The 12,895-nt window shown below is 40.4% G+C and overlaps 1 protein-coding gene across 12 annotated transcripts in view; it reads left to right on the top strand.

The window, feature by feature from the left end:
• The window catches only part of rbfox3a (RNA binding fox-1 homolog 3a), a 398,996-nt gene that overhangs the window by 243,977 nt on the left and 142,124 nt on the right, over positions 1-12,895 (top strand). The gene's annotated exons all lie outside the window — the stretch shown is intronic.

The following is a 12,895-nucleotide window of genomic DNA, read 5'->3' as shown; positions in this document are numbered from 1 at the left end:
CATAACATAACCATCTTATTGCATTTCAAAATTTACTTCAATACTGTGAATCCGTAACCCAGAAATCTCTTACAGCTACACTACCGGTCAAAAATATGGAAACACTCATTTTATTTTATTTATGTTTTTTTTCACCTTTTACAAGGTAAAAACTATACAGAAGCTTGCTGGGGCTATAGCCCCGTCAGACAACTGCTTAGCCTTGGATTTCCTAATATCTTTTATGGAGTGTCTATTTAAACTGATTGCAAATAGCCTGTCTTGTAAGCAGAGGCTACAGTATATACACTAACTCTGCCCACCAATTTCTAATTGAAATAGAGAAGATGTAAAGACGCCGCTTAGCGTCTCCAGTGGCGTAGAGAGTAAAGCCTTTTTCGGCTACTTTGTATCGTCGCAGGTTCGAATTTGCCTCCCACTAACTTTTTTTCCCCATCACATAGGCCTATCAGATCATAAAGCCATTTATTCTACATAAAATCAAAAAGTTGTAGGGTTGGGGTGAAGGACTGGCAAGGTAATTAAATAGACCTAACTGGCATTGTCCCTCCCACCAAATGATGAATAGTCCCACTGATATTTTCTGTAAATATTTTATTTCTCAAAATATTATTACTTTGTTGATTTTATTATAAATTAATATTTATAAATAAAAAAATATATTTTTGGGTAATCATTTTATTGGCATCTGTTATCAAGACACAGCCTGTGAGTTTGCGGTTGGCTGCCTGGTCAAACTTTTCCAGTTGGCTACTTTAGTCTAAGAAAACGTGACTTTTGGATAGCAGCAAACTCAATAAAACATTACTTAAAACAAATCGCAATGACATGCAAGAGAAGCTCTCCATCTTACCGCAGAGAACAGATCAAGAGCTGGTAAACCGGATTGTTATGCCGCCGTGGCAAATCAGATCTTGTTTTGTTTTTTACTTAGAGCTCGGGTGCTTTCTGAGTTTATGTTATAGCACCAGAGTTATAAAACCACAACAGAGTATATGTAGTTCGGACCAATTGTGAACATATTCAACATTTTGATTAATCTGCTCTTTATGGGAACACGATGTGGTGCTGAATTAAGCGAGTTTTACTGGGAATTGTATTTCAGGGTCAGGTCTGTCGACCGGGGGGAGGGATATGGCATGCATACGTGTCTTCTGCATTCGCATTTTGGCACACGGAGGGTTTAGCATGGTAGTGTGCATGAGATATAAATATATATGGTCTCTGCTGCTGCGGCGGAGCAAGTAAGGAGACTTGCTACTGCCTATACATCCAGAACGTGCCGCTGTGTGCATATAAGAAATGCTGCTGCTGGACATATAGCATATGAATAAACCCCATGTTTACCTTGTAGCAGATCTATACGGGTGGAGCTGGGGAAGGAGGAGGGCTCTGAAACGTGCTGCACTGCTGCAACAATCACTAACCGAGATTTAAACGTAGAGCAGCAAGCTCATTGGCTGCTGGTATGGAGGAAACCAATCATTTTGATGTGTAGTAGTTATTATGTCAGATAGATTAGATTTAGGACTGCGCCGTCTAGAGTTTCATGGCAGAACTAGTGTCATTTGTTTTGTAAGCTTTACACATTGCATAATGTTTTCAACATAAAAGCACAGCATATATTGTAAGCTTGTTCTAAAATGTTCACAAAATCTTAATTAATTAACAATACCTATAACTTAGGGCACCCATGAGAGAAGTGTAGGCTAATGCACTACAACATTTTTAAGAAGCTGTTCTGTATTTAAACTGCAAAATTGCATGTTGTCTAACTCAGCCATTTATTAATTTAACCATTTTATTAGCCCAGCCTCGAAAATGTTAAGCCCCCCCAAGCAGCCCCAAGAAAAACATTGTGGCGCCGCCCCTGTTAAGATACATTTACATGTTTTAGCTGTACAAAAGGCATGCACACAAGTATGAATTTATTTATTTGATAAGTGTGTTTGTGAGCGGACCTGACCCCTTCAGTAATTAGTAACCTGCAAAGGAATCTCCCTGTCTACCCTGTGAACTCTCTCCTTCACCGTGTGTCTGGCTGACCCTCAGCTTCTGAAGATGCCCAGAGCCTCCTTCGGCTTTCCTACAGGCAATTAACCTCCAACACACACACTCTGTAAAGAGATCAGCCTATTCTGTAATTACTCATTACACTCATAGATTTGACTTATTCTTCTCTGTCCTACAGCTCAAAACCGTTGGAAAAACGGGTCATTTTTTGGCCTGAGAAGACGGAATCGCAGCATATTCAGGGTTCGATGTTAAGTTAGCCCGTCTCTATATCGACAGAATGATGTTTGATGCTACACGTGAAGACAGCTCACTAGGTTTTGAATCAAGCTAATATCAGTGCCTCATTCAGTAGCGCACAACCCGGGTGCTTTAAAAACTGACACGCTTCCTCATTGATTTGAGAGCAATACATCAAAAAAAATCTTTTTGCCCCTCATTAATGCACGCTAAGTAATTTGCGTCTAAAGATGACTTTGCGGCCCGCTTTTCAGCATCGGGATAGGAAGCATCCAGCACCCACGGTTGTCATCTTATTAGGGGCACTGCGGCTAAATGTGATCATTATCTCCAATGAGAAGGTTGCAAATGAAAGCAATGGTGTGCAGAGATAGAAGGGCCCACTGAGCAGTATGTGCTGAATTGTCTTATTTCAATTAATTTCACTGCTAATGTGCTAGATGGGTGTGATTTTAACATAGATGATTTCAATAAGTGGAGCAGTGCTGCAGAACGCATCGTTTTCGCTTAAGAGGTCAGCCAAGTCCGGAGAACGTGCCAAAGCAGCTACGCACTTTAAAGCAACCCATAATCCTTTGACTCTGTGTTTGTGTCCCTTTCTTTGAGTAAACCGGACAACTCGAAGCGGTTGTGTAACTGCTTAATTGCTCCATTTAGACCTATTGAGCTGTTTATCGTCCGTTCTGGAGAGACCCCTGCGCACAGAGTAGCTCTTCCGGATTCGCAGTCCTTGCGTTTTGCGACTATATGTGCCCTCGCTGGACCCGTGTAGCGTTATTCGAATCCCTCGCAGGATTTAGCGCTGCTGTATTTAGGCTCCCCACGGATTATCACGCCCTTGTGTGTTTTCCCGCCGGGCTTGTCCAGTGGCAGCTCCTTCCCTTGTTTCCACGTCCTGCAGCGATTTCTTCTTCGCTCGAACTGAACTCGCAAAGTTCCTCAAAGAGAGAGAAAAGAAACTTTTCGGCTTTTCAGCGCTCCCGAAATTATTTCAGCACCGTGTTTTAGCGGAGAACTTTGCAGGGCCGCAGCGCATTTGCATTCTGCTAATGTCATTGGTTTAGAATGATCTCTATTCCTCTCCCCCTCACACGGCAGTCATACGCCCGACTCCGCATCCCAATACTTTGACTCTAAGCATGGTAAATTAATGTTTGCTTTCAGTTCTGCTGACTAGGCAGTATGTGCCCTATGGCACTTCATAATTACTCATAAGCTCGGGATCAAATCAAAATAAATGGTCTGAGTTTTCCAAAGTGAGACCTTGGGAACGCGCTTTAGAGGAACAGATTATTCACAATGCAGTCGGAGCATGAAGAGAGTGTTTGCGGAGTAACGTGCTCCTTAAAGAACGCAATATTTATCATTTAAAGACTCACCTGGAGCGGCGTGGAGAATTGTTTTGACGGAGGCCTTGATGTGCGTACAGGTATTGATAAATCTGAAGGAGCGTTTCACAGATAGGTTTAGAGCGAGCGTTGCGGCCACAAAGATGTTTTATCAGCAACTGATAAAAATCGAGTGCGACATACTTTTTAGCTTCTGCGACTGTTTGCCCCCCTTTTAAATATGGATGCTCAGGTTCACCCGCGGCTTCTAATTTAGGGTTTGTTTTTGTAATAGCTCCCGTTAGCAGATCCTTGTCGTATTGTGCATAGATGCTGCATCTGGTTCCTCTGGAGCTCTCGCATGGATAAGGGCCATTTCTGCTGAGTCATCTGCCTGGCACGCGCGGGCTTGCAAACAGTAGAGCAGTCATTAATTTAGTCCTTCTTTTCTCTGTTTCATCGCCGCTTCTGCTGAGGATGCACACGCGGACACAAAGGTTTATTCAAATCATTAAATGCATGCATGCATGCAAAGCTAATCATTTGACCTTTGGTTTTGTGCTCTGCCGAGACAAAGGCTTGCATCTTCCAGCGCCGGGGCACATTATTTATATCATGTGATTTATGATTAGAGCGTTAATATAAAAAATGCAGAAGCGAACGGAGATCAATATGAAACAAATAACCGAAGCCCTAAATTAGCACAGAGGTGCTTTATTCATTTGAACAATGAATTCTGAAGCAGGACTTTGGGGAATAGTTCACTTAAGATTTGCCTTACCTGTAGGTCCAGAGAATTTTTAGCTCGTGAGGTGACGTTGTCGTTGATGCGGTTTAAGCTGCAAATAGAGGGGATTTACATTTGGGTCAACAGCAATAAAATGCTCGCAGGCAGATGCAGAGGGCAGTCTGATTTATGCAATGATCATGGTGATTCAGAACAAACGTGAATCTGATTTCATAAAATCTGTGTTATGTTTTTTAGTTATGTGTGTTTATTTCTATTCTATAGCAGGTTTATATTTGAGACACCTGACAGTGAGGGGTATTGTGGTTCATGTTTATCAGGGATGTACTGCAACAAAGCCACCCTGAGATTTATTTTAATCAGAATGTTTTCCTATTTTTGTGTGATAATGAGAAAAAACATACGGGTGTGTTGTTCCTACTGTATATATACACCCGCAAGTTTTTTTGGAGATTTCCCCGACTTTTCATTTCAAAGCAGCACTTCTAGATGTATTGTGGCCATCCCAGCCCAATGTCTGTTGAATTTCAATTAATTCTTCAGAAGTCATCCAACAGCAATGTGAGATACTGACAGCTTGACAAGATGCGTGAAAAATGTGTTAAAAATCCAGGTAATCATAAAAAAATATTTTTGAACTTGTCCTAAATACATGTACAAAAATTTGTATATCTTTAAATTGAATATGAACTTGGTTTTTTTTGCAGTATTTGAGGTCTGAAAAAATGCAGAGCATCTTTTCTGTTATTTTCACCAGTTTTAATAAATGCAATAATAATAATAAATGTTTTGTCTTCATTTTTTCCGCGGGTGTATATTGTTCCTGTTTTAAAAACAGTACAGTACAGTACTGCCACATTTAGATTTGTTGTTTTTCAATGTTTAAATGACCATATTAACCATATAAAAACATATGGTATATAAACATTTGGATGGACGTACCTTCCTGAATTTTTGCAAATGGCTGCTGTCCTTTTGTAACCTTATATCTCCATATCTTGTGATTTTAATTTTTTGTCATTAATCATTAATACTAGCCGTTTTTGCAAATATCTAACCAATTAAAAGCATTTAAAAGAGCTTATCAACTTTCACAAGACAGTATTTAATCATTTAAAAAGTCAAATGTTTCCATTTCCAGAAAACAGTGAAGTTTGAGATCTGAGGTTTCAGAAGTACAGCGACAATATAGTCATTTGGATACAACCAGAAAATCATTTTTATGCGGTATTTTACAAAAAAAATCGCAAAAAAACACATACACCGAATAGCCTACTAACGTTACCTGAAAGATCTAGTTTGTTCAGATTTTGTTTGTACATATTATAGATCTGAATATTTTCCTAAATCAAGACGTATTTTTGGTCACTTAAACAACAACAAAGTTGATGGTGACTTGAGGCCTTTCCACAATACTCTTAACAATGTGGAAACACCTTTTTGTGATGTACGTTATAGTCACACCGTATGCATATTCAATTCATATGTAAAATACATGCAAACATGCAGGCCACCATTGCACTTTCAATGTGAATATGAATGAGCCTTAGTCAGCAGATGGCAAGCAAGAGTAACTTTCCATAAAAATCGCTTTCCATAAAAATTAACAGTGCAAAATAATGAGCTACATTTATAATGAGCAACTCAATATCGAAACGCATTTCTTCCTACACGTGACATTCCCCAACGCTGAACTTCAAGCAGCCTTTGTACATCTGGGGAATGTGGAGTGATGGTGATCAATTAGTGTAATAAACCACTGATCAGAGAGCTGGTCTTCAGTGTGACAGTGTAATCTGGTGTCTAATCCAGGCCTGGTCCTGCAGGGACTCGACGTGATGCTGAGAGTCACTCCCGGTCCTTCCATTATACATCAGTAACACACGAGGCAGCGATCAATAATGCTGTTCGCGACTATGGTGCCATCTCGAGCTCATCAGCGGCGACCATTTACTTATTCATCGTTTCGATCATTTATTAGTTCAGGGATTTGTATGATGAATCCGTGTCATGTTTCGAGACTCTCAAATGTGTGCCGTGATTCAAGTTATGGTGAAATGCAGCACCCGACGGGCTTGAGTCGGACTCGGCTTGTATTTAAGCAGCAGAGGTGAAGTCGGCAGGTGTCAGGCCTGATATGCTCGCCCTGGGCAATGTGGGGGAAAAAAGGCCATTGAACTGTTGGAGTACTCTCTCTCTCTCTCTCTCTCTTTCCTTTTCTATCCAGTCACTCGATTTCTTCTGTTGCTGTCTGTGCGCTCATGCAGAATTAGCTTATTTGTCAGCGTGCTGCGCCTCAGAGCCCTGGTGCACATCTCCAGATCCATTTCCAGACACGCAGCACAAAGGACGTTGTCCTTATGTCATGACGACAAATTTGCTGAGCCTCCTGGATTCCAATGCAAGGCAGGAAAATGGTCCCATCGCTCCTGCGGAGGTCTATGGAGCACTAATGAATGGGCTTCTGGCTGCGAGGAGTTCTCATTGCACCTTTTTTATTATTATGATTATTACTATTGAGTGTAAGCTGTATTTTTCCCTTCTTTCTGCGAACCCAAGGTGCTCTGTAAACATGACTCATGCGCTCTGCTTCTACAGGAGAGCGATAACTTCTCGTACACGTGTATATTTCCGGAGAACTACTTTTCACACAGTTTTCTGGCCTGAGCCGGATCTCCAAAATACTTTATTAATGGCAGGAGTGGAGTTTTCCTTTCTTAAGGGTTGCTCACACAAGACGCAGTCTTGCTTTCTGAAACATCCAGACAGAATGTCGAACGATGTAGAATGCAGAGGCCTCAAGACACATTTTTACAAGTTGAACTGCGTTTAACGTGACCGAGCATATAAAAAATGCACCGCTTAGGGTGCGAGATGTTTCTCATTGGGACCGGCTGATACTCGCTTAAAAACCAGCAAACCACACCAGTCTAAGACCAGCAAGCCGTTTTAGGGTTTTTTTTACGGGCTAGGATAATTTTTTTATTTGGTCCAATGACATTTATTTTACGCCTTCATAGCTCACTTCAAAAAAAAATCCTTTCACCTGTTCGGTGCCCATGCTCTGATGTATTTCCTTGACATTTGACTCGGCTTCCTTTCTCTACGTGTCTGATGTCGGTGGCTGGATGTGGGGCTTCCTCAGCAGGTGTTGTTTTTTAATTGAATCCAAAATCTCTGCAGAGACCGTCCTCCTCCTCTCCGCCTTAAAGCAACAACAATAGCTGGTTACAGGGTAATAAATGGCTAAATCACGCCTGCTTTGTTTACTCATTTGTGACTGTCACGCCGCTCTCCTTTCATGAATTCTTGGAACTTTTGGCGTGTACTTCCCAAATGTTCCACATCTGAAAAGCCACACAGTGTGAGCTGAAAAATGACTCTACGAGTTCTCTTTTTTTTACTTTGACGGGGCTGTTAAAAATAGCCGGGAAAATCCATATGGTTTTGTAAGGGCAAGCTTATATGCATGTGTTTTAGCGTTCACCTGTTCCTCGTGACAACAAGCAACTCCATCCCCAGAAGCATTAGAGCAGACCAGAGTTACTAATGAACATCTCAGGCTTGGCACACATTTTAAAGAACTGAGAGAACCAGTAGTCGCTTATAGAGCTCATTGGTCTCATCGCTTTATATACTTACTCTTCTGCCTAGGGTCCCTTTAAGGCAAGGCAAGCCTCTCAGCTGCCATCTTGGTAATTATCAGCTATAATGTATGTAGGTAATAGGCATGCAAGGACAGCTCCCATTTAGTTAAATGGGAAAAGAACGAAATCTGCAAACGGTGTGTTGAGATTATGTTTAAATGCATAGGTAACACTTTTCAAAAAGGATTGTATTTGTTACATTAGGTAATTCATTAGCTAACATCAACTAACCATGAATAATACTTCTACAACGATTAATATTAATATGAATTTTTTTAATGTATTTATATATTTTTAAATTATACAATGGTCTGTTTGAATACTGATTGGCTGAAATGTGCTCATTCAAACCGTTTAATTCACAGGTAGTTCCAGTCAATTGGATCAACATTTGAGATTAACTGGCGAAAGTAACCTCATTTTTATCCGTCTGATCAAAAACTGTACACTGTAAACAACAATAACAGCTTTAACTTGGCAAATGATCATGGTATAAACGGGATTATCCATGGCTATCCGTGCATTTTAATGCACTTTATAGAGCCTCCACGTTGTGCATTAAAATTCTATAAAATTCGATAATACACAGCTAGTCGTGCAATATTCCTTACATATTTTTTAAGATTTGATATATTATTATATACTGTATATATTTATAATATAAAATAATATATTATCAACATTTATCAACTGCACATATACATACAATTTAATTGTATGAATTTTTATGCTTTTTAATATTTTTGGAAATATGGCTGTTAATTATTTTAGCATTTACAAATACATATTTAAAGTTTGGGGGAAAAAACAGTGTTAAATAACTTCATTTTAAATGTTCACCCCAAAAGAACACAACGTCTGTAAATTATTCCTTTTTGGGTTCACCGTCCCTTTGACGCACAATGTACTTACATTATTGACATTAACTAACATTAACAAAGATTTTATAACTGCTAAAAAAAATCTAAAAAAATTCTACATGTTAGCTAATGCCCTTATTAATATTAACAAAAACAAACCTTGTAGAAAGTATTAAAATGTTTTTAATAGGTTATCTGCGGTATCAATAATTTATACAGTACCTTAAATAATTTAAAAAAGGTTATTTTTCAAGCCGGTCTGGGAAGTATAGTGCTTGCAACATCAAGCTCATTGGTTTGATTCCCATGGAACACGGGTACTAATATAAATGTTAATGTAAATATATGTCTGTATTTATACAGTATGGCTGTTTGTGGCCCCTTGTTCTCTTTGAACTGTCTGATCTAGGGTTTAGGTAGTGGCGTATCGTTCCCATGAAGCTCAGCATGTGACACCGTGACCCCCCGTGGTGCGCCCGGCCCGCTTGATTAATTAGCAGAGGAATGAGAATATATAGAAAGGTGAGAGACCTCCAACCTTTCGGATTCCTGCACACGCACTCGATATCTTCACTCATCTTCTGAACAGAGAGAAGGTTGTCTAAAAGAAAGTGTGGCCTGTATTCAAAGAGACTGCCGCTTTCTCTGGCTCTATTTAATGTCAGGCTGCGAGCACGCCAGCTGTGTGCAATAAGCAGCGGTGTTATGAACACAGTAATACTCGCTGATGGAACTCTATTAGAATCCGCTGTTCATTTTTCGGCGCGGAAGCTAACGAAGTCTTGTTATGAAACCCGCAGATAGATAATCCAACCTCGCGATAGCCTGACCCGCAGGGCGGCCATTAATAATAATCTGCAGGATCTTATCTCACTTAATAATGCAATTAGCGGCTGAGTGCATCGACTTGAGCTGTAATGTTTAGGGTCTGCAGTCCGGGGCAGGTGTTCCATCATTCTCTAATGTTCTGACAATTTACTGTCCATGAATGAATTTCACAACAGCGTTCGGGTGGATGTAAACGATAAGCCAGATTTGTTCGCCGAAGGGCGCGCGTCACGGAAACGCGGATTCGTCTTGTTTTCGTGTCACGTTTATTGATCACGTTTTATAATATGAACATATTGTTCAAAACACACCCATGCTATTCCCCTAATAAATTCCCCCGACCAAGGTCGGGCTTTGTGGGCAGATCATGAGGTATAGATCAGCATAGCTGTTCTATTTGATGTATTTCTCTGACTTGTTATCTTTCTAAGCATCTGTTTCTTGTTACAAAGCGATGGCATGGTATCTGAAATGGAGACAGAGTTCCTAACCAGCCAGTTATGAGCATCAGAGGTTATTATTGATTAACTGTCTACTTTGTTATCCAGAGCCCTTTGTTTCCTCAAACTCTCTCGCACCGCAGCGCTATGGCATTACAGCAGGTCAGTGCTCTCTCAAGAGCCATTCTGTTATCGTAGATATTTATTGTCTCTTTACACCACATCTAACACTGCTTTAATATGACATTGATTCCCCGGTGCACGTCAACCCCTTCAGTTTGAGATGCTACTGTTGAGCAGTTCCAGGATTACTGTTTGTGAGACTTTTAAAGGGATAGCTCACCCAAAAATGAAAATGTTGTCATCGCCCTAATCTCGTTCGGTACCTGTAGGATTTTCTTTTGTTTGTGATGGGTGAAAGGGAAAACAATGGAATAATGTACTTTTTGTCCGGAACAATGGTGTATTTTTGTACTGTTTATATAATAGTCAATGGGGACTTGAGCGTTTATGCTTTAAAAAGATGTAAAAGATCGTAATAGTGATCAATGCATTTTCCGGTTTCAACAGATTTGTAATAAAGTCATAAAGACCACTTTGATTTTACTTTATCTTGCTGTGGGATCCTTTACGAAACTTTTAAGTTCCGGTCCCCTTTCACTTTCATTGAATCATGTTCACAGAATAAATCACACTCAATGAATTTGACATTTTCCCCATTTGTGTTTTATGCACAAAGCAAGCCTTAAGTGTTTGGAGCAATATAAAGAAAGCAAAACAATGACAAAATTTTCACTTTTGCCACAATCGATTTGTTTTAAACAAGTCACTATTGATTATTGTTAAAGACACAGCTCTTCTGGATTCTGCTCTACATCAGAACCTACAGCGTGTGATTCAATATAGCAATACATACGGGGCCAATGGGTTTTACGAACCCCTGCCAAGATTAGAGACCGACTGATCGAAGATCTCCCCCAGTCCCCCCGCCGCCCGCACGACCCTGAGCGGAAATGGCTTTAATCTGTGTTGTGGTGAAAAATGAGGTTCGATGAAGAAAAGAAAGAGAAAACAAACTTGTTATTACGGCCTTTCTCTATTACTGATGTCTCGGCCTGGCATTGTCGAACAGGCAGGTGGCACATTATGCCAGTGGAAGAGAGATACCTGCTGGCAGAGCAGGCAGGCAGAAAAAGACAGAGTGAGAGAGACAGAGAGAACAAGGGTGAAGTGGTGGAAAAACGAGAGCTGAACAGAGAATGATGGAGTGCGTTTGAATGGTCAGGTAGTTAATGCTTTATGAGATTGGGCTGAGGAGGTGGTGGAATGCAGTGTGAGCAGTATTACGCCACATAAATCTGGAAGCCCGCTTTCCCTGCCTGCGTTTGCACTTAATTACCTGAGCCCTGTGCATACCTATAGCTCTTCCCTAATGGCCGGCTCTCATAGCCCCTCTCATGCCACAGGCCACGGAGGTTGTGTATATGTGAGACATGCGTGTGAGTCAATTCGATTTCAAAATTAAAAAAAATATTGAAATATTTAATTATGATATCTTACTGTGCGTTCAAACCATCGAGAGAATAAAAATCGTTTTGGCCGCCCTGCCAACAACGCTGTAGAAAGATTCGTGGACGCTCTGACGTAGACCAAAGTTTACAGGGATGCGTTCTCTGGAATCCTCTCAAGCGGTGGACTTCTATGTTCCGATTGGTTGCCGCCGAACTGCGTCATAGCTCATTATCTGATTTCAACTCTCCTTGACGCCCTCAATGGCCAAGAAGGACCGCTGCTCGCTACCGGCTCACATTGAAAATGAATGACTTCCGCCACTTTGACGCTCTCGACGCCGCTGGTCTGAATGCACAGTAAGATTAGATACATACACACTGTGGCTAATTCACGGTTAAAGCGCTACCATTAAAGGGAAAGTTCACCCAAAAATGAAAATGCTGTCATCATTTACTCACCCTCTTGTCTATTTAAACCTGTACGACTTTCTTTCAACTGCAAAGCACAAAAGAAGATATTTTTAAGAATGTTTTTATCCGAACAATGGTGGTACCCATTCAATTCTATTGTACAGACACAAAACCAATGCAAGTCAATGGGTACTGTTGTTGTTCAGTTACCAACATTCTTCGAAATATTTTGTGTTCTGCAGAAGAAAGCAAGTCATACAAGTTTGAAATGACCAGAGGTTGAGTAAATGATGACAGAATTTTCATTTTTGGGTGAACCATCCATTTAAAACATGGTATATAGGGTATAGAGGGTAGGCATTGACGTCACTTTCTCACGTGAACGTGCCGAACGTTCACTCAAGTGGGCGCATTCCGGCGTGTTTACTTGGGATGGTGACGACACATGCATAACCTCAATACAGTATGTGGCTATTATCTCCCTTAATAATTTGCTAAATATAATTTGGTTCCACTTCAGGGGGCAATTCTCGCCATTAACAAACCACTAACTACGACTTTTTCCCCAATAGACTCTTAATTTGTTGCGTATTAATAGTTAGTAGGGTAGTTGATAGGTTAAGGTTTTGGGCAGGATTACGGATGTAGAGTATGGTCATGCAGAATATGTGCTTTATAAATACTAATAAACAGCCAATAATAGGCATGTTAATAACAACTAGTTAATAGTGAGAATTGCCCCCTACACTGAATTGTTACCTATCATTTTAGTGGTGGACATTTTTATTATAGTAAAAGCTATAATGATTGATACTCTTGAAGTTATTCGAATTCGATTGGCTGATCATCCCTCCACTTTACAACTGAAT

The sequence above is a fragment of the Triplophysa dalaica genome, chromosome 17, assembly GCF_015846415.1.
Source record: "Triplophysa dalaica isolate WHDGS20190420 chromosome 17, ASM1584641v1, whole genome shotgun sequence".
NCBI lineage: Eukaryota > Metazoa > Chordata > Actinopteri > Cypriniformes > Nemacheilidae > Triplophysa > Triplophysa dalaica.
Note: the sequence above shows the minus strand (reverse complement) of the source record. Positions and strands in the feature narration are given on the sequence as shown.